Source organism: Hetaerina americana, unplaced genomic scaffold (assembly GCF_022747635.1).
Source record: "Hetaerina americana unplaced genomic scaffold, ioHetAmer1.1.p SCAF_6, whole genome shotgun sequence".
Lineage (NCBI taxonomy): Eukaryota > Metazoa > Arthropoda > Insecta > Odonata > Calopterygidae > Hetaerina > Hetaerina americana.
The window spans coordinates 64,561,898-64,580,562 of NW_027287205.1; positions in this window are offsets into that span (position 1 = coordinate 64,561,898).

Here is an 18,665-nt window from a genome sequence, read left to right on the forward strand (position 1 = left end):
TGGGATTCCTGGTTCCCTTTCACTTCCAACGTCTCCCGACCAATCATTTTCGTTTTTCCCCAACTCTCTCTCATCTCGTCCCCCTCCTTTCCTCCCATCGCCCCCGGGAGAAATGGTTCACGCCGAAGGTTCCAAACGGTCGAGGTAATTGATTTCGATTGTTTCGATCGTGTTTTTGGTTTTGCGGTTTTGGCATAAATTTTTTTCTTCTCAGCTTCCCGCTTTCCAGGTCTCTGGGAGGATTTCCGAGATCTTCGGCCGAAAATTCCATGAAAGTTCGGTAAGGTTTTTTTTGTGCGAATACTTTTTGAGAATCGAAGATCGAGTGCTGAAAATTAACATATCTATCGATATGTCCCATTGCATTATGTTGTTCTACGTTTTTTAACTTTTTATTACTATTGAAATGTAATGAAATAATTGACTTTGTAATTCCACACACTTTATTTAAAAACACACGACCCAGGTTTCGACGTTGAACGTCATCATCAGGTGGTCCTCATAGAAGCACGCTGGCTATATATACCTTCTGATCATAGGAGGGGGGGGTTGGTCAGAGAGGGAGGTCGGAGGGGTAAAAAAGGTTACAATGTAGCTGGGAAGAAAAGAGAATTACATTTTTGATTTAGAAGAGTGGTAGGTCTAGGAGTGGGGAGTGGGAGGGATACAAAATTTCGTTGGCAAGATCATCTTTCCAACGGACACATTTCAAAATTTCTAACTGCTCCAAAGCATCGAGCCTTTGACCTTTTTCTTCAAAATGAATAATTTTTGTCACAAAGTCACTTTTGTGATCACTTTCGATGAGGTGTTTTGCAAAGAGGGATGTTATGTTCTTATTTTTTACACATGTTTGGTGTTCTTTAATCCTTTCTTTAAATTTCCGTCCTGTTTGTCCAATATACTTTGTGCTACAATCCGAGCACTTTAACTCATACACTCCACTCCTCTCGTTTTCGGGGACTTTGTCTTTAGTGTGAGAGATCAGGTTCTTAAGGCATGAACGACTGTAAAAGGCACATTTAATTTTTTCTTTAGGTAAACTTTTAATTACTTTTTGAGAAATAGTCCCAAGATATAGTATTCTCCGCCATTTGGCAGTGGGATCTTTTACATGTTCGGGGTTGTAAATGTGGCTTAAGGCTATTTTTGTAAGTTTATTCCGGTAAAGTTTATTTATTAGATCTTCTGAATACCCATTGTTTACTGCTAACGTTTTAATTACATTAAGTTCCTTATTTACATTGAATTTTGACATAGGGATAGCGGTCAAACGGTGGATCATTGCATGAAATGCCGAAAGCTTTTGGGTGAAGCAATGCCTTGAAGAGGAATTAATTAATTGGTCTGTATACATTTCTTTCCTAAAAATGGAATACTGTAACCCATCTTTGTCTTTAGAAATGGATAGGTCGAGGAAATTCAGGGAACCTTTTTCCTCTTTTTCACACGTGAATTGTACATTAGAATTGATAGAATTTAGATGTGCTAGAAACTGATCTAGTTGCCTATCAGAACCTGTCCACACACAGAAGACATCGTCTACATATCTTAACCAACAAAATACATTATTAATGAGAGGGTAGGCTGAGGAGAACAAAACTTTTTCAAAATTGTCCAAATACATATCGGCCAGGAGTGGGGACAAGGGCGAGCCCATGGCTAAACCATTGGGTTGTTGGAAATAGGTACCATTAAAAATGAAATAATTTTGGGAAACACACGTCTTAAGTAATGCACAAAGTTCACTTATAACTGGAACTGGGATGGATTTCCGGATGAGGATGTCTTCGGCAAGGTTCACCGCTTCCATGGGTGGCACGTTGGTGAAAAGGTTGCGTACATCAAAGGAAACAAGCATGCACTTTTTCGGGATGACCTTTTTCATAAGTTTGTTCACAAGGTCCAAGGAATTCACTACACCATATTCCGTGGAAAATTTGGAAACCTCCCTGAAGAGTACATTAAGCCTTTTCGCTAGTATGTGGTTGGGAGCTGACATATTTGATACTACAGGCCTTATCGGAATCCCATTTTTATGAACTTTAGGTAGCCCGAAAAACCGTGGTGCTGAGGGATTCATTTGCACTAGTTTCAACATTTCACAACTTTTGAATAACGTGTTACAAGATTTAATCACTTTCTTAATTTCTTGTTGAAACTTGGGGGTTGGGTCTGAACGAAGTACTTCAATGTTATTGTCCCTGATGAAGTCTTCGCATTTCGTGATGTAGGTATTTCGTTCTAATACAACCACTGCGCTCCCTTTGTCTGCTTTCTGGATGATCAAATTTTTCTCTGTCACTGAATGTTTAATGGACTTTAAGGCCTCGTACTCGGTAGAATACTTCATCTTTTTTACTCTTAAGTAATGCACAAAGTTAACACAAAGTTACTTAAGACGTGTGTTTCCCAAAATTATTTCATTTTTAATGGTACCTATTTCCAACAACCCAATGGTTTAGCCATGGGCTCGCCCTTGTCCCCACTCCTGGCCGATATGTATATGGACAATTTTGAAAAAGTTTTGTTCTCCTCAGCCTACCCTCTCATTAATAATGTATTTTGTTGGTTAAGATATGTAGACGATGTCTTCTGTGTGTGGACAGGTTCTGATAGGCAACTAGATCAGTTTCTAGCACATCTAAATTCTATCAATTCTAATGTACAATTCACGTGTGAAAAAGAGGAAAAAGGTTCCCTGAATTTCCTCGACCTATCCATTTCTAAAGACAAAGATGGGTTACAGTATTCCATTTTTAGGAAAGAAATGTATACAGACCAATTAATTAATTCCTCTTCAAGGCATTGCTTCACCCAAAAGCTTTCGGCATTTCATGCAATGATCCACCGTTTGACCGCTATCCCTATGTCAAAATTCAATGTAAATAAGGAACTTAATGTAATTAAAACGTTAGCAGTAAACAATGGGTATTCAGAAGATCTAATAAATAAACTTTACCGGAATAAACTTACAAAAATAGCCTTAAGCCACATTTACAACCCCGAACATGTAAAAGATCCCACTGCCAAATGGCGGAGAATACTATATCTTGGGACTATTTCTCAAAAAGTAATTAAAAGTTTACCTAAAGAAAAAATTAAATGTGCCTTTTACAGTCGTTCATGCCTTAAGAACCTGATCTCTCACACTAAAGACAAAGTCCCCGAAAACGAGAGGAGTGGAGTGTATGAGTTAAAGTGCTCGGATTGTAGCACAAAGTATATTGGACAAACAGGACGGAAATTTAAAGAAAGGATTAAAGAACACCAAACATGTGTAAAAAATAAGAACATAACATCCCTCTTTGCAAAACACCTCATCGAAAGTGATCACAAAAGTGACTTTGTGACAAAAATTATTCATTTTGAAGAAAAAGGTCAAAGGCTCGATGCTTTGGAGCAGTTAGAAATTTTGAAATGTGTCCGTTGGAAAGATGATCTTGCCAACGAAATTTTGTATCCCTCCCACTCCCCACTCCTAGACCTACCACTCTTCTAAATCAAAAATGTAATTCTCTTTTCTTCCCAGCTACATTGTAACCTTTTTTACCCCTCCGACCTCCCTCTCTGACCAACCCCCCCCTCCTATGATCAGAAGGTATATATAGCCAGCGTGCTTCTATGAGGACCACCTGATGATGACGTTCAACGTCGAAACCTGGGTCGTGTGTTTTTAAATAAAGTGTGTGGAATTACAAAGTCAATTATTTCATTACATTTCAATATGTTATGCAAATTCCACAAAGTTACGCCTGAGACAACAAATTTTTTATTACTACTTTAGTGGAATAGTTTATTGTGATTAAAATTGAAGTTTCTGAGCGGCCTTTCGTTACCGTATTTCGTATTAAGCCAAGCAATATGAGTTAAAATTCATTTATAAAATGTTTAATGACAGCTCTTATTTTAATCACGCTGATCCTGTCCTTTCTGCGTGATAAATTCAGCAGGTAATAATACATTTGAATGCGATTTGATGATCTCTGCTAATTTTGAATTGTTGATAATGTATTTCTTCGTGGTGAAAACTATCTCAATAGTAAACACGTTTATCATCTTGTTTTGAGCCGTGAACCTTTGAATCGTAAAGGAAAACAATTCATGACCTTCTCCCGAACGAGATAGTCTGTCGGAAGCAGGTTATTTTAAATGCATTTGACATCACCTGACAAATAAAGATTCCAAATGGATCTTAGGGATTGAAAAAAATAGCCGAGCAGCAGGCGTGATTTGACTTGTCCGAGCGACTAGCGAGGGCATAGTTTAAGTTCCTCAGTTATAGTTATGGCCTCGCCCTTTTCCTGCATAAGCATTGGTACTTAATTTCTCCCGTTCCGGAAACAGGAAATCACGCCCAATTCCTTCTTCATCTTCGACGGTTGTCACGGCTCGGGAGAATTCAATTGAGTACTTGTGGTGGAACCCAGTTTTAATGGGAACCGACGAGAAAAATGGAGCCGCAGGGTGAGGGAAGATATGATGATTCCTAAAAGCATGAAAGAAAAACGTCATGAAGGTTTTCATTTGTGGACGCTGCTTGCTAGGTTCTTTTGAAAATCTAAGCCGAAAGGGTAAAAAATACGCACGAATATAATGCGCGACGTGACCGGAAATTGCGCTATATTCATTCTGCAATTATCCCCTGCGCTTTTTAAGATGTAAAGGCTTTTTTTCTCGGGGTAGCTATTAGAATCTCGTTTGACTACTAGCCTTTTATTTAGCCGGTTGTCTTGTTCGTATTGAAGTATTATTTTTATTATTTCCGTGAACATACCTGTACTTGATCGTTTTCAACAGTTAATTTTTCCCTTCCGAAGCAATTCCTTTATTCGACATCGATGTTCGGTGTTTATTCATTAACCTTGTCATATTTGCTGCCATGGTACAATACTTGATGAATAAGTACCGTGCTAGTTACTGAGCGAGAACGCTGACGTTTAATTACTTTTGTAGGAGAAAGATTTTTCTCCTGCTATGAAATTCGTGTTGTCGTTGTAAACGGAAAAGCCTAGTGATGGTCAATCACACTCCACTCAAGCCAGACAAAGGAAATATCAAAAAGAAAAAAAATGTGTTTTTTCTTGTTGTTATTCTCTTTGTTTTAGTGGATTATGTTTGTGTATCCTTTACTCTGTGTAAAATGTTTATAGACGTGGGTTCATGAATGTTACTCTTCCCGAACTAGATTGAGTTTTCCATTGCCTTTCGCGTTCACATGTTTCACTTACGTAGTCTGGCCCTCATCGGTCGACTAAAATAGCTTGTTATGTCATTCTTTTTAATGGATTTTACTTTGTGTCCTTGATAATTATACGGTTGAATGCCATCAATTTCTTTGGTTTCTTGTTTGTGATATAAACGTTGGCATAACAACGGTGTGAGCTTCTTTAAGCGCAGTTTAAGATTTTTTCGTTCTACCTGTATATTGTTTAGATGAAGTGATTTATGTTGGTGTAAAATGGTAGTGATTAATTGAGCACACGATCTCTTTTTTATTATCTGTAACTAGATTCAATTCGCAGCTATGCACTATAAATAGTTCTGTAGAATCTTAAGATATAGCCGAAATTGAAATTTCATGCAGCGGAGTTGAACCACCTTCCACTAGCGCCAACAAATCCTCCCTATCCGATGAAATGCCAGCTCGCATGTTAATTTGGAACCGACATCTGAAAAAGCGCCTTTGCGGAGATCATATTTAAGAAGTCCCTAATGGATTACATTTTACCGAGTGACTGGAAAACAATTTATGCGATATCACTGTCAGAAGTTTGTGACAGGGAGAATACAAGTATTTACAGGCATCGCATTCAAATCATTCTAATAAGTAAAGAATGCAATTGTTCGTTAATGATGTCTTTCGAAAGCCTGGGTTGATTGATGAAAAAACCACCACGGTTTCCGCAAAGTTGGTCCTGCTAAGCCTAATGTACGGTTTTTGTTCGTGATATTTTGGCTTCAGGAGAAGTGTCGTAGCTGACGCGGTTTTTATCGGCGTGAAAATACCCGCAAAATCAACCATGCAAGCCTAATGGTAACTCCCCTTGCCCCACACCCTATCGGTGGCTTGTTGGTTGGATCTACGAGGGTTGTCCTTAAAAATTGGAATATACTACGGAGTCTCATTACGGGGTTTTCCATTTGATTTTGAGAAATCATCAAAATTATTTTTTTTTAAGCTTCGGGGGGAGGGATTGCTTATAGACTGTAATCCCTGATTATTAGTCCCACCAATACATGTCATTACGTTACCATGGCGCCACCTTGTAAAAAATATATTTCACAGTCATTATATTTGAAGCTTCCTTTTCTCTGCAAACAATCAGTGATGGTGGACAAGTTATCTACTCTTAATCCAATTCCTTAAATTCTATTCCCGCTCTTCATCCCTTTCCTGAAAGGGGGGGGTCCATAAATCGCGCGATCCCATTTGCCGGGGATGAGGTCTGTCTTGAGTCGCGATGGACCGAGCGAGAGGGAGGGAAAGAGCTCAGAAAGCACCTTACGCGACGCTTCTCCATTATTGTGGAACCTCGAAGTCAACGATGGATCAAAATTGAGCAACGTCTTAAATTCCTCTAAATACATCCTCGAAATGAGATGCGAAATGTTTACAGCGTATTACCTCATACCAAAATTAGCTTGGCAAATGGACTAATCTACGGTGCCCGCGAGCTTATTTTACTGGAATGTTTTACTGAATATTTATGCGAAATTGGAAGAAGTGGGTAGAAATAAAATGTTTGTCCGAAAGCTATCGCGCGATCAATCTTCGCTCTCTTGATGCTCACACGCTGCCCGAAATAGTTGGGCGATTTGCAAGGTGTGCGCTTAGAATTAGATGTAGGTAGTATCTACCAATACACGGATTTTTTATTAATCGTCCGCTCACTATTTCTTCACTCCAGTCTCAATCGCCCTCTCCGTTCGATCGTATAGCCTTCGTCCGCCCGTCATTTGCGACCTTTTCCATCTCGCTTTGCCTCCACCCCTTCCTCGTCCCCTCCCCTCTACATGTACCATTTATCTTCCCCTCTAGGCCATCCCAACCACCCCGCGGGAGTTAATCCCTCCCCCCTAACCCCTCTACCTTCCTTCCAATCCTGATTTCCTCCTCATTTAACTCCGTCTCCTCCTCTCGCCGCCGACGTTCCGTCCTCCGTCCATTCTCCTCCCACCACCACCCCATCCCAGTCCACGTATTCCCCTGAGGGCGTGGAAACGGCGTGGGGGGAGTACATGGAAAGCGGGAGAGAGAGGCCCGTCCTCTTTCCATGTGGACAGCTCTTGAAGGTTTAGAGCGGGAAAGAGAAGTCTGTCCATCCTGCCATATAATTTTTAGTCCGCTCCTCGGTGTTCCATCTACGCAATCCTTCCTTTCCCCAGTTTTTCCCCAGCCTGCTATCCTCTTCCATTCAATACTTTATTCATCTTTTCTCTATTTCCCGCTCTCTTCTGCCATCCAAACGGGAAAAGAAGAGGTTCCTCGGCTAGGAAGGCCCACTCATCCCGATATCCGTCTAAAGACTCCTCCATATCTCCACTCCCCTTTAGCCTTTCCTTTAAAAATCTCCGTGGTCTCATCGACGCTTTGAGATTTATTGCCCCGTGGTGTTGTCGGACGTTTTCTTTTATACCGAGGCGTGTAATGTTACTTCATTGCAACCGAAAACTATCGCCTTGGTTCTGTTTTCCCAACCCAACCCCCAACTCTTCTGGTGATTCCCGGTATTTTTCGGACGCCCTCCCTATCTCCCGACTCCAGCGCCACGCTTTGCAGGCAACTTGGTCTCCGAGCAATACCAGTCGTGTGAAGATTATTTCCAGAAGCGATGCGGATTCACGGCTCGAAATTGAAAAACCTCGACCAAGTTGTAGCCTTGGTGTTTTTATTTGCTACGGCATAAATTCTCTCGCGGCTAATGTGCGCGGGTACTCTTTTAGACCAGAAACGTTCAATAGACGAACGAGATAAATTTACCCCGCGTGAAAGGGCTTCTCTTGCTTCTGGAAAGCAACCCCTTTCCTAATCCGTACGCATCGAGTTATTTCTCGTAGAGAATTGAGCAGCAATACATTTCCTCCTTCTCCCTCTTCATACGTAGCCCTCTCGAATCGATATAACGGAATTTTCTCTCACAGTGGTATCTTTCGACTCCATTGTATAGCCGTTGCAAAGGTTGGATTGTAGGAGTGAACTGTGGCCGGGAAATATTCGTCCATAGAAGTCCAATTTATGTATAGGAGAAGCGTATAGTGTAAGCGTAGAGTGTTGCTCTAGCTTCGAAATGCATATGGGATGTCTTAGGAGTTGGAAGGATATAGGAGAGGGAGAGATGAGGCTTCTAAAATGAAGGTTAATATGGATGCCTGTTGTCCTAATAAGCGGTACACCACCAGATGATGGTCATTAGTAGCCTTTGACATTACATTAATGGCCTTTATTAATTCAATTACGTTTAAGAAAAATGGCTATATGATTATCATTAACCTCGTAAATCTGGTGATAATCTACGAATGAAAGTTGCATATTCGAAATATATATTTGCGTTGTTTATAAGGTTCGTTTTAACGCATGGACCGCTGCAAAGGGGCATTTTTAACTTTCCTGTTTTACTTTCATAATGTTTTATGATCCTAAATTCGTAATAAACGATGTACTTGATGGATCTGAATGGCTAATCTTGAGCATATTTTGAATAAAGATAATCAATTTAGAGTCTGCTGATAATATCCGAGGATTTGCACATTCTGTATTCAAGATTGGCTTCGAGCCAGGTAACATTTTCTGCTATGCTTTTGCGATACACCCGTGGTATTTCTCAATTGGAATTAGTTTTCGCAAATTGTATACGTAGTTGATGGAGAAACATAATTAACATCGTTATTAAACACCTAAATAGTAATTAATTCAAGTTCACTGAACAAGCTTTAATTAGAAACGCTATGGGTAGCTCGTTAACCCGATGATCACGTATTGCTGAGGCGTCCGATGAATCTTCCCCCTTCTTTTGTAAGGCATCCTGTGTCTTCAATACGTTCGTCACCTTGTGTATCTCGGTTCTATTCACCTTTTATGCTTGCGTTTCTTGAAGTTCTCTTGGGTTAAGACCATTTGATAACCCCATTAATTGAAATGGAGGCAGCGCTATAGCCTAGTGAGTAAAACGGATGACATATGGGATGTCCTGGCGTCAAATACGGGTGAAGGCTTGTCCAGCAAATATGCTATATATTTATAATTCAGGGTGACCTTAGTTTTCCGGGTGTTAAGGGCATTGTCAGAAGTCGTTGGTGGCGTAGGTGATGTAAATAACCTCATTCAGATTGTGTGAATTTTACCTGCGCTAGGGGGAACCTTGTCTATGAATCAAGTTTCGGGTTTACATCTGTGGTGGCAATAACCAAGTGCATAGCTCTCATGTTGCTTATGTTTTTAAAAACTGTCAGTGTGATGTGTTACGGAGCCATTCCTTAAGGAAGTTCTATAGTCACTTAAGTCATGGTAGTTGTCGGATTTTTTTAACAATGACGCAGGCTTTCCCCAGATTACAACTCGCTGATATTAAATAATCTATATGAACTTCTACCATTACTTTACTCAGAAAACGTCCTTCATTGTCTTCATATTGTGTAATCCCGGGGCCCGTCCATCAATATCCCCGGAAAGAAGGCTATCGTTCAGCTGAAAAAGTCTGGTGTTAAATTAAAAGTCAGGAGCCTGGCGACTCGTTGCGGAGTCGGGTCATGCACTGGTAGTGAATATGCTGTAATATCTGGTGATACTCCGGTAAATGGAAAACTCGATGACAAACTAAAAGTTACTTATTGTGCCATGAGCACAAGGGACCACGAGAAATGTCCTCAAGCGTGTAAACTAATCGAGGCTGGTCAGCAAACACGTGTGCAAGAGATACCATAGCCGCGCCTAGAGTCATTGTAACGACAGTTCCCCTGCATTGAGCCGTCGAATTATGCCTCCATCAGCTCATCTTAAATCGTCCGATCACTCTCGCTCGAAGACATCGCAGAAAAAGGAAAAGAAACAAAACCTCATACAAATCGCCTTGCTATGGACGTGTCCTTGCCGTACGTAAGGGGTGAGGCGCTTGGTAAGAGGAGAGAGTGGAGAATATCGGCTCGATGTGGGAGGAGGGGAAGGAGTTGGAGGCGGGCGCCGTTTCGAAGAACACGGAAAGGAGGCGGGAAGGTGGGCCGGGACGCGGGGATGGGCGCGGTGGGTGGGAGAGGGAACTCGTGTGAGAGCGTAGGCCCCGAGGCACCGGATGGAGAATAGCCGCGGGGCCAAGCTTGGTTCGGGAGCGATGGCGGGGTGTTCGGGGTGAGGAGAGGGGGGGGGGTTGAGGCGGTGGGAGAATGACTTGGGTGAAAGGTGGCTGAAGAGGAGGGGGGGAATGGTGGGCGGGTCTGTAAGTGTGCATGCGTGTGTGTGTGTGTGTGAGAGGGATTGAAGGCCTTGGAACAGGTGGGAAAGGAAGTAGATGGCAGGAGTCGGCGTTGGTAGCTTGGTTCGGGAGGACAGAAAGTGGGAGTAAGAGGCGTAGGGAGGAGTGAGAGTGCGTTAGAAGGAAGGCATGGCCATAAAGGAGCGATTTAAGTAAGGAGGGGAAATTGCTTCGATGGGGGAGGGGTGGTTCTGAGTGTGAGGAGCACGTTCGAGACGGTATAGGGTTTTTTTTCAGAATCTCTTTCTGTTCCAACTAATGCGCACTTAAAAAAAGATTGGTCGTATTTGCATTCATAAACGGGGGTAATGTGAAGCATAATCGACTTCATTAATAGTTCCTGCGGTTTCGAGTGACTTTGGAGATATCCCCGAGTATTATTGGACACGACGAATCAGTGCTCCCGGTGTGGTGCTAATTCGTTTCGTTCGGTCGGCCGAAGTTGCTCGGTTTTTAAATGTTACTTAGGGGACCACCCAAATTTCGCAGTTCCGACTCTGTTGGGGAAATAACGTCTTTGGAAAAAGAAAAAAAAATAATTCAGGAAAAGATGGATTTGGTGTAGTTCGGGTCAGGAAAACAGATCTACATATGCGTAGTGCCCCGCAAGCCTCCAAAAGGGTGTGTGGTGGAAGGGGGTGGGTGTTTATGGTACCAATTATACACCTATTTGCATGCAGAAATATTTAAGTATATATAGTTTTGAATAAATATTTGCTCAGATATGAAAACCACTCGTGAAAGCATGAATTCATGCTTAAATGCATCATGCAATGAACATTGTTTGCTAACTTTTCAATGTTAATCGTTAAAAAAATGCTTTTTTAAATTTATTTTTCCGGGGGCCTGAGCTCGATTTAGACATGAGTGGTTCTTCATTATTGGCATGCGTTTTCTTTTGTGGAGATTGTTATCGTATTAAATGTCATAATTGAAAATTCGATTTTCTCTGACCACCAATTTGCAGGTTCAGTGGCCTAATTTTCCACGTTTTGCGTGAAATAAGTAGAAGAGGCCAGATGAAGAGAGAGTACTGAAACATTTCATTGAAAGCGGATAATTTTTTCGTTTTAACGTAAACCAACCCTCTCGATTTTGTATGGTTAATTAATATTCGACTATTATTCAAAACCCTCCACCACCAAAGTGAAAATCTTGAATACGATAACTTGCTAAAAAAAATAAAAATTATATTATGAAGAGGAGTGTGAGGTTATTAGATGTGTTCAGTCTTAGTGACCTTCTCAATGATAAAAAAATGTTACCCATCAAACCTTGTACCGTTATTTGATTTATTATAAGTTTAATTTTATGATTTTAAGCGTATGAACTTTCTTGGATTTTTTGTACTTGTCACACTTTACTCTTGTTTTTGATCTTCAGCAGCAGTTGGTCTTGTATTCCGAAGATATAAAATATAATTGGTTCTCTAATTTCCAATTCTGAAAATTGTTCGTAATTAATACCTAAGCTTTCGTTTCATAACATTCTTTTTTATGCCTGATTTTTTTTGATATTACCCTGATATTTATTTATCAATAATGCTTTATCAATGCATCCAAAGCCTCGTCCATTTCCGTGTACGAGTATATTTGTACCAACCTTTCTATGAAAGTCAAATGTTGCTACTTAAAAACAATCGACTTATGACAACTTTATTAATGTAATTCAGATGCTTTAAAAATAACTTCTTTTCTTGCAACTTCATCGTTCAATCACATAATTTTTTACTGTTATATAAATATCTAATATCTAGAAGGAAATCCTCTTATTTCTTATTTTTCTCTCGTTTGTTAGAGTGTTTTGAAAATAATCCTGAAAAAACAAATGGTAAAAATTAACGGCGAAAATCAATCAATAGCGCGCTTTGAATTTCGGAGTCGAGTTACAGGTCGCTGTACCGCGGCCGTAATCATGAAGGAGATAATACGTGGAATAAGTAGTTCACGCATATGAGTGAAGGGTTTTAATACTCCTTCGGTGCTATCTGGCAAAAAGTGGACTGCCAAAAAGTTGAGGGCAAAATGGAAAATATGGACCCGAAAAGATATCCTTGGGAGAGTTCTAGGGATCTGACGAAAATGAAAAACACACGTGACGCACGGCCTCGGTGCAAACGTATACTATATGCTCAGTTTGAAAAGTCCTTTTTGAAGTGAAGTGATGACGTGTGTGTGTGCTGACAGCGCAGGAATAAAAGGCAAAAGAACTGTGTAAGAAGATTTTCGCGTTTTTATCTCCGCGAGGTAATCCGTGTGATGAGTTGTATTTTTGTTTCTTTCTTTTGATCGTCAGAAAAGACATCCTTTCTCGTCCGCTGAGAACTCCCTCTTTTATCGTTCACTGCATTTTTTTCATCTCTCTCTCTCTCTCTCTTCAATGCTTAGATAATGGGCGTAAAACCGTTGTCACTCTTTTCCATTCACAGTGATAGTGAATGCAAGGCGATTCAGCTATGCATGATGGGAAGGTGCCTGCATTTCTGGAGTGTCATTAACTAATTGCAGTCCTAAATAAGGCTACTGTATTACCGATGAATTGTATAAGAATCTCCTTTTCTTCTAAGGGAAGACGAATGGTGTTCTGTCGCATTCCTAAAGAAAAAGGCCTGAGCAGAAATTTACTCTACTTGATTTAAATTCATTGTTTTTCTTGTTTCATTTGGATGGAATCATTCCGAAAAGTGACTTCGCTATAAATTTTCAATATAGATCTAGTTATCTTTTGAAATGTGATGGGGCTCCCCAGATGTGGGAATTCGAAGTGCCAAGTCAATTGTAACATTGATTGCAGGTTTTTCAGTAAAAAATGTGAAAAGAAGCCGTATCTCCCGTTGTTACAAAGCGTTCCCCTAAGGATTAATGCCTAAGGAAATACACAATATGCTGAATTCTATCCTGTTCCACGTTTTTTGTTTTTGGTGAATTAAATCTCGTTAATGAGATGCTAGGAAAATAAAAATGTTGACAACGTTCATTCAGTCCATCTTTTACTTAATTGAGGTAATAATTCATTTAAATATTAAAGGAAACAGCTCCTGCACATCTCAAGACTAATATTCTTAAAATAAATCCATTTCCATTAGAAACCTTACTGGTAGCTATTTTTCTATTGAGGTGGGAATTTGAATATTATTACAGGTGATTAATATTTTACCAGTGAATTTAATAGTTCGTTCTGGACTTGATAACGCAGAATGTTTTATATCCTATATTTTGCATTCACCTGGCTCTCTTTTGCGTAATACATGATGATCGATCTGAGAACACGGAATGGATGGAAACTGTAACGATTTTTCTCTGATTTGTAAGATACAAAACCTTGCGTCAATGGCGCTCGTATTTTCTCATAAGTTTTCCTCTATCGATCCGTTTTATTAGTAATCTCTGGAAAACCTAAATGTATTACATGTACCTTGAATTTTTTTTTGCAGAAAATATTGGTGCGTAGGTTAACAATGATTCCCACTTCGGATATAATCCGAAAGTCAATACTTACCATAGAATGCAGGTATACGTATTGATGAAATCTCGACCTCAGCTTATGTAAGCGGACGAGATATGGTCGCTTAATTTCAGTTTTTCCAAAGTACAATAATTGAAAAAACTTAGTTATAATGGAATATTACGATGTGACTCAAATATTACGGGAAGAAATAACAATATTCTGTGTAATATAACAATATATCATGGTGTAACAGGAAATATTTCAGCTGAAGTAAATGACTTAGAGTGAGTATGTTATGAATTTTTGCTGTAAACTGTTTTCAATTTAAACCCAAAATATCAATGAAGATATATTTTAGATTAAGACTATGTAAAATTAGAGGTTTCGATGTCATCAATTCCAATTAAATGAATGCTATCATTTGAAAGTTTTGTTGGGATAATATGCGAATAACAAGATGTGCTAAAAATAGGTTTTATGCACCACGACTGAAAAATAATTTGGAGGCCCTATTTTAATTGCCATTCGACTAAATTACCACTGCCATTATACTGTTGACAGTTGAGAAATAAAAAAACATTCCTCTGCGGGGGTTCTGAACTCTAATGGCTTCGCAACATATCCCGCATGCAAGACGGCTTAAACGTCCAGCGTGGACCACTAAACGTTTCGTCGTTTCCTAATGACGTCAAAAGTTCTGACAAAACACAGGAGGAGTCCACTTCCTCTGTGACGTTAAAATATCTTCCTTCACATCTTCCTCCCCTAATACTGGCCTTGACGTTAGTCATAAAGCTTCTTCTTGGAGAGAGAAAAAGCACCGGGCAGTCGAAGGAGCGGACAGTAAATAGGCGCTCAGGCCCGACCACACTCTGGACTAGTATCTATATTTAATCTCAATTTTCTTTTGTCTCGCTCAAGCAACTCCTATATGCGTGACAGTTGAGCTTTCATTGACCAAAAAGCGTCCATTGGACTATAGTCATGCTATCCTGTACTCTATGTACACGCTTTACGAGGAGTCTCCCCCGCAAACCGTTATGAGGGCGGTTGCAGCTGGGGGTGGAAACTCAGAAAGAAGGGGGAAAAAATGACTGGCAAACATCCGAAACAGATCATAGGAGGGACCTAGCTTCGCGATGGAGAGGCGGTTTCGTAGAAATATATTGTCCCAGCATCCATCTCTCTTTTCTCTCTCTCTCTCTTTAGTATCTCCCATGGTCCAGACGTCTGCCCCTCAGCACCCATTCCTTAATGCCGACCTATCGTCGTCCTCCCTATTACCCCGTCCTCCCGCACCCTGTCCCCCTAACACCGTACTCCTTCCCTTCCACCTCCCCACTCCCTCGCCCTCAAGGGCCTAACGGCTGCGGGGTTGGAAGGGGGCGGCGAGTGGGTTTTCACGACGTCAACGTCCATGCCCAAAAACCACACAGCTCCCTCCCTCGTTCCCTGGCTCCTATTCGGGGCCGTCCCTTTTATGTCCATCGCAGACTTCATTTTCCTGCGTTTACGTTGGCCACCATCGTACGCATCATCCCTTCCATTTCCACTCACCGGTCCTCCTCCCTCTCCTTTTTTTTCTTCTGCAATGGCTTCGTGCTTTCCGGCTTCCCTCGCTTTCAACTCATTCTCCCTCCTCATGGACCCAACCCGAATCCTCCCTCTTTCCATCACTCTGTCTTTCTCTCTCTCACACACACACATACATACACCACAAGCACCACCCTACCGCTATTTATTTTTTTGCGACCATTTCTCTCGCCTTTCCCCCACTCTTCAATGTCTCTTTCTCATTCTCTGTCTCTCCCTATCTATCATTTGCTGCACGGTCCGTTTTGTCATCTCCATTTTCTCCTTTCGCCTTTATCCTACATTCTTCTTCACGCCTTCCGGTAATTTAAGGCCATCCACATCCACTTGTCCCTTCACAGAGTATGATCCTTTTACGATCGCCGACTTGCACAGTGCATTTTTTGCCTTGCTACAATTTCAAATAAGAGGACGATGATGAAGTGCGACCAAAATTTTGTGTAGTGTAGAGAACGTGATGAGGCCGGAGAATGATGAAAACTTTATAGACGAATAGTGTCGTGGGGCAGATAGGATATGTAAATAGTGAAATTCTGCCGCTGTGATGAAGCGATAAGCTTTACATAACAGAGACTTAAAAGCAGTTCTATTCTTAGAGATTTGATTTAAGAAAAGGGGAAGGAGAAGTAAGGAAGGTAAAATATTTCAGCAGTTACATAACTTGAAGTCTGCAGAAATCTAGCGAATTATGACAGGAAAAGTACGCATGGAGAAGAGAGGCCATCAAAACTTCGTGGAACTCTCATGAGAAATTGTGCTAGAAAGGTAATTTCTCGTCGTTCCGTAGTTAGGGTATGATTTAGCAGTGGTGTGGCTTCTGTCTGGCTCCACGAGGCTCCGGGTAAGAGTGCGGAAGGGGGATGAGTCGTGGCCACAGTGTACGCCAGTTTTATTTCTTCGAATTCAATTATTATTTATTGGTGATCTACCGGTTAAGCATCTTCATTTCTCTATGCTCTCCCTTCATCCCGTCCAACATTCTATTCTTTTCCCACCGCTTCTTCGTTTGCCTAATATTCTCCCCTTATCTTAATAATTTTTCGCAATCAGATCATGATGTGTAGATCTTAACATTATGGCACTTTTTCATGCCGTAATGCGTTAAATAATGATACGTAGTTTTTTGTGATAATTCAGCATTCGTTCACAGTTGGTGATATAAAAAGCAGCTTAGTATGCATAGTGCGTGCAATCATTGCATCTTAAATTTTTGTGTCATATCTCGGTAAGGATTAGATTGTTCAAATATTTATGTGTTTAAAAATATTTAACGATGGTGTATTAAAAATATTAGGTGTACTGAATATGACCGCTCGTTGCTACTGCATAACTAATAATAATTGTATATCAATTTCACGAAAGGCAAATTAAACGGTGCTCAATAAATATTTAGAGGTTATATCCCTTCAAAAAAAGGGGCTGTCTTCACCATAATATCAATTTATTGCATCAATAAACTTTATTTTTTTGCATTCTTCGTCGAGGTCATTAAAATTTACCCAGTCGTCTGCTGTTAAAAATGATTATAAAAACTTATTCTCCGACCGGAGCATTTAGAATCTCAAGCCGAACTCATTAATCTTGAATAAGCAAATTTTTCCTTCTGTGGAAATGGATTTCTCGTGTCTCATCTTGGTAGGGGGGGCGGGAAGAGTTTGTTTTGTTAGAGATGGCTTGGAGTGTGTTTGCTTCCCTCTTACTATTCCTTATTCATCACACAGTAGTCAAGTTAATAAATATTAGTATGGCTTTCTTCGCCATGAGAATTTTTCAACTTCCGGAGAGCGAAATAAAACTTGCCAACTTCCTCAATACGGGCATCGCTTTTATGCATCCACGCCCCTAAAAGATGCATTATAACTCTAAATTAGAGTCGCATAAAAGAAAAAAAATGGCTTGTGAAATCGGCATCGGAGAGTTTAAAAATCTATCTCATAATTTATTTTTTAAATATTGTATTTCGTCTTAACTTGAAAGAGATTTTGACATTTGTGGCATCGGGTGTCTTAAATAGAAATGGGTTAATCAATATTTTTTTCAGCGACAGGTCTGCTGAACTCACAGGATCAACATTCATTTAATTTTGCGGGTTTCGAAATTTTCATGAACTAATTTAGTAGTCTTTTATTCGAGATAGTTGTTATTTCAATTATGAGTCCAAAATAGCTTATCTGCCCAATGTTAGAAATTTTTATCAATCTTTTCTGGAGAGAGATGAACTAATGTTAATGTGGAGGATTTAGTTATAGATATCTGTACCCTTTTTTTCCTTCATGTTAGTGAATGAGCTTACTCTTTTAGATAAATGTCATTTGGTATTTGCTGTTCTCTTCTGTTCAAATGATTCACTAATTCTTGATTGTTGTGGATCCCTGCCTATGCATAAGCCATTGAGAAATGAATTTCCAACTTGGCTTGAAGCCGTGCATAATGTATCTAACAACCGTAATTGAAGGCTTTTCCCGCTAATTGTCTAGAAACCAAATATACGAGTTTTTGCTGAAAAATGTTGTTTTTGTATAGCTAGTTATTAAAAAAAATTAAAAACATTGAATTGGGAATAGGTGTACCTTTTCGTATGAGTATCCTAGATGAATGTGTTTTTATTCTTCAAAAAGAGTTCTTGATCCCTTCGCATGGTTTCAGTGGGATTCTCTTCTTTAAAGAAATCAACCATTTCGTCTTCACTGCTACACAGTCTAGAAAGGGGCAAAAATTTATTCGTATCTCTAGAAGTTGAATTCTTTTTCCTTTCACTTATTCTTCTCGTGTCAAACGTACAGCAGAGAAATGTTTTTACTCCATTTGAAATACACGAGGACGTCTGACCTTCCTGATTTTCTATTTATCATGTTCATCTTCCAAGGTAAATAGTTACAGCCCACATGTCAGTGAGTCCCTAAAAATATCTTACTTAGATAGTTTTCCTGCGAAAGCGGTTTGATCTGTCTCAGGCGAAATTCTTTGGTAATTTTCTGGCCTTTCTCACCAACGCGTTCATATCATTTTCATGCTGGAACTTGTACTATAACAATACCTCTGCGGAGGTCTGCCTAAATAAATGCTTGTTTGAGTGGCTCGCTCGCCTATATTTCGTATAAATTCGAATAATTTCTACTTGAAAGGCTTGAAAAGATTGCAAGCAACTCGGCTATG